Here is a 4,843-nt window from a genome sequence, read left to right as displayed (position 1 = left end):
CCAGCACCATAAACAACTCTCATTCTGAAGTGGAATCTAACATTCATATTCATCATGATTCTTCGTAATTATAGCAACATCAGAATTAATTTAAGTGCATAGAGACGTCCTCACTTACACAACAATATGTTTCATTACATATAAGTCACCAAGTTGATCAGGAAGAAACAGCAGGAGGTGCTGGGAGTAGGAGAGGGACTCTGTGGCTTTGAATGTCTGAATCAGTTCCTTGAGTTGGAGGCTTCTTAAATTGATCTGTACAAATTTGTATTTGAGGTTACGTGACGCACACACACATGGCAACCACACTGCATTTGATCGGTGGTGGAGGCACTTCCTTTGAATTCCACGGCATGGACAACGGTGCCACCCTCAAGAAGATCGGAGTGGCGGTGGGAGGCTGGCAGGTCAAAGCTGTGCGGGCGGAGCTGACCGACGGGAAAGTAGCGACTTTTGGAGATGCTAACACTTTCAATGAGTTTGAGTTCAACCTCGGGGAGCGCATCACCAAGCTGTCTCTGTGGGGTAACGGCGCCGGCACACGTCTGGGTGCCATCAAGTTCATGACCAGTCAGAACCGTCAGTTCTTTGAAAAAATGACCAGCTGGGAACTGAAGACTGAGTACACCATAGATGTGGGGTCCGGAATCTGCCTGGGGCTGCAGGGCAGGTCTGGCTCAGACATCGACTGCATGGGCTTCCTCTTCATCAACCATCAAGTCGTCCGTAATGACTGACATGGAGTATCCCACCCTGTCCCTCTTCAAACCCCAGGTGTGTGTAGACGGCTCAGGAATACTCTACCGATGCTCTAACATTAAGGGGGCTGTCCACTTTAAAACATGTAATCCAATATGGGGGTCGACATTCATCAGGCATCTCATTTCTAGGACAGTCATGCCTTATGTTTAATTGGCCTTGGTCAGCAAAATAGCCCCAACACTTTTTAAAAGAAAAAATAATTTTTTACTTTTACTCGTACACATCAGTCCAAGATAGCAAGCACACACCTGTTATTTTTGTTGACTTTCTAAAAATCTATTATCAGTTATTAAATTGTCTTTGTCTTGTTTGAACATCTTGTATCTTTGTTGGTTTTAGGTGACCCCAGAATGTGAAATCCGTGTCTCACCAGAACGACACCTCCTTGGTTCTAGAAAAGTCCATTACATACAGCAAGACCCTGACCAAGACTTCCTCCTGGTCCGTCAGCAACAAGATGGAGTCCACCTTGAGTGTGTCAGTCAAAGTGGGGATCCCAGATCTGGTCGAGGGGTCATCAGGGTTCAGCTTGACCGTGGGAGTGGAGCAATTCACCAGCCTGCACAAGACCGAGACCATAACAGAATCGGGTACCATCAACGTGAAGATCCCGCCAGGGAAGACCATGGATGTTGAGATCACAATGGGGAAAGCAAATATCGACCTCGACTACAGGGCCACAGTAAAAGTCACCTGCATGAATGGCAGTCAGCTGGTCTTCCCATCCAACGGCATCTACACTGGTGTGACTTACACTTCAGTGAGGATGTCCACAAAGGAGAGATGAGTCAAGTGTGTGACTTTATGAATAAAAAGTGCAGTGATAGAAATTGACACCATTACTGATTCTGTGTGCCTTTTCTGTTATTATGATCATTTTTGAGTGATTCTAATTGAACCCAGTTGACCCAGTTCTTTGTCTCAGAAGGTATAACAATAGGTGGGTCTTTCCTACAATCTGGTGCCTTTTGTGTCCAATGACATGTTAAAACCTGTTTGGGAGAAGGGGGGGAAGCATTTTCACTTTTGGTTGAATTATTGAACAACATTAATTTAAAGATGTTTATTATGGTTCGACCCCATTTACCATAAACACGATGTTATGTAACTTGATTTCATAAATTTGTCTTGTGTTTGCCATATCTCCTGTATAGTTTCGACTTCCATCGGACATTAAATAAAATTTGCAAATATTGGTAATTACATTGAGTTCTCTTTAACAAAATCTTTATGGTTAACACATGCAGTCACTCAAGCACGTTCACGTTACACACACACATCTAACAGACTCATCTAATGAAACAATTTAAATATTTCACCCTAACCCAAAGACATGTAAATATTGGACTATACATTGTGTAGAATCCAAGCAGCATCTCAGCTGCCTATCAGTTACAACTAACAGCATTTTTGTTGTAGTGCTAGTAACTATGGGCCAGCAGTTAGCCTAGTGGTGAGAGTGTAAACAACATGAAATACTTAAAATGAATATTCAATAAGCTCTAAACATGCAAATCCTGGAATTAATGAAATTACCTTTTGACACTGCAGCACCTGGGGAATATACTGAACAATAATATAAATCACCATGTAAAGTGTTGTTCCCACTGCAGCACCTGGGGGAATACACTGAACAATAATATAAATCACCATGTAAAGTGTTGGTCCCACTGCAGTACCTGGGGGAATACACTGAACAATAATATAAATCACCATGTAAAGTGTTGGTCCCATGTTTAATGACCTGAAATAAAACATCCCCAAAAAGTATTTCTCTCAAATGTCGCTGTTATGCATTTTCCCTTTACCAAGATAATCCATCCACCTGACAGGTGTGGCATATCAAGAAGCTGATTAAACAGCATGATCATTACACAGGTGTACCTTGTGCTGGGGAATATAAATAGCCACTCTAAAATGTGCAGAATACAATGCCACAGACATATGAAGTTGAAGAAGAGTGCCATTGGCATGCTGAACACAGGAATATTCACGAGAGCTGTTGCCAGGGAATTTAATGTATATTTTTCTGCCATGTCGTTATAGAAAATAGGTCACCACTTCCAACCAGCCTCACAACCGCAGAGCATGTCTATGGTGTCATGTGGGCATGCGGTTTGTTGATGTCAATGTTGTTAACAGAGTTCCCCATGGTGGCGGCGAGATTATGTCATGGGCAGGCATAAACTAGGGACAACAAGTACAACTGCATTTCATCGATGGCAATTTGAATGCACAGAGATAAAGTGATGAGATCCTGAGGTCCATTGTCGTGCCATTCATCCGCCCACATCAACTTACGTTTCAGCATTTGAGCTCCCAAGTGGAGCAGCGGTCTCGGGCACTGAATCTCAGTGCAAGCGGCGTCACTATAGTCCCTGGTTTGAATCCAGGCTGTATCACATCCGGCCGTGATTGGGAGTCTTATAGGGCGATGCACAATTGGCCCAGCATCGTCCGGGTTAGGCCGTCATTGTAAATAAGAATTTAACTGACTTGCCTAGTAAAATAAAGGTTAAATAAAAAATAAATAAATAATTATAATGCATGTTGCAAGGATCTGTACACAATTCCTGGCATCTGAAAATGTTCCTGTTCTTCCATGGCCTGCATACCCACCAGATATGTCACCCATTGTGCATGTTTGGGATGCTCTGGATTGACATGTACGACAGCGTGTTCCAGCCAATATCCATTAACTTCGCATAGCCGTTGAAGAGTGGGAAAACAGGTCACAATCAACAGCCTGATCAACTTTATGTGAAGGAGATACGTCGCACTACATGAGGCAAATGGTGGTCACACCAGATACTGACTGGTTTTCTGATCCACTCCCCTACCTTTTTTATTATGTGTCTTTGACCAACAGATGCATATCTGTATTCCCAGTCAAGTGAAATCTAGAGATTTGCCTTTTCCCACGTATGTTATGTTGCAGCTGTGATTAATACTCAGGGAGAAAAAGGTGTAGATTCACACGTAGAGCGTTGCAGGTGTTTATTTCGCCTTCAAAGAAGGCAGGATAGTGGTCGCAGGCAATGGTCATACACAGGTAGGCAAACAGGCAGGTGAATCAAAACTAGGATTGAAGGCTATAACAGGTTCTGACAAACGAGCTGGGAAAAGGCTTAGTAGAGTCAAAATGAAAGGTAGAATTGGCTTCCTCCTTCACTCATGCTGCCAAACATACCCTCATAAAACTGACTATCCTACCATCATTGACTTCTGCGATGTCATTTACAAAATAGTCTCCAACACTCTACTCAGCAAATTGGATGTAGCCTATCACAGTGCCATCTGTTTTTGTCACTAAAGCCCCATATACTACCCACCACTGCGACCTGTATGCTCTCGTTGGCTGGCCCTCGCTACATATTCGTCGCCAAACCCACTGGCTCCAGGTCATCTATAAGTCTTTGCTAGGTAAAGCCCCGCCTTATCTCAGCTCACTGGTCACCATAGCAACACCCACCCGTAGCACGTGCTCCAGCAGGTATATTTCACTGGTCATCCCCAAAGCCAACACCTCTTTTGGCCGCGTTTCCTTCCAGTTCTCTGCTGCCCATGACTGGAAAGAATTGCAAAAATTACTGAAGCTGGAGACTTATATCAAATGAAATCACATCAAATGTATTTATAAAGCCCTTCTTACATCAGCTGATATCTCAAAGTGCTGTACAGAAACCCAGCCTAAAACCCCAAACAGCAAGCAATGCAGGTGTAGAAGCACGGTGGCTAGGAAAAACTCCCTAGAAAGGCCAAAACCTAGGAAGAAACCTAGAGAGGAACCAGGCTATGAGGGGTGGCCAGTCCTCTTCTGGCTGTGCCGGGTGGAGATTATAACAGAACATGGCCAAGATGTTCAAATGTTCATAAATGACCAGCATGGTCAAATAATAATAATCACAGTAGTTGTCGAGGGTGCAGCAAGTCAGCACCTCAGGAGTAAATGTCAGTTGGCTTTTCATAGAAGATCATTAAGAGTATCTCTACCGCTCCTGCGGTCTCTAGAGAGTTGTAAACAGCAGGTCTGGGACAGGTAGCACGTCCGGTGAACAGGTCAGGGTTCCATAGCCGCAGG

At 43.8% G+C, this 4,843-nt stretch overlaps 1 pseudogene; it reads left to right on the top strand.

Moving 5' to 3' along the window:
- The first annotated feature begins 296 nt into the window (after positions 1–296).
- Positions 297–1,549, top strand: LOC120036263 (annotated as a pseudogene).
- The last annotated feature ends 3,294 nt before the right edge of the window (positions 1,550–4,843 follow it).

The sequence above is a fragment of the Salvelinus namaycush genome, unplaced genomic scaffold, assembly GCF_016432855.1.
Source record: "Salvelinus namaycush isolate Seneca unplaced genomic scaffold, SaNama_1.0 Scaffold1271, whole genome shotgun sequence".
Lineage (NCBI taxonomy): Eukaryota > Metazoa > Chordata > Actinopteri > Salmoniformes > Salmonidae > Salvelinus > Salvelinus namaycush.
Note: the sequence above shows the minus strand (reverse complement) of the source record. Positions and strands in the feature narration are given on the sequence as shown.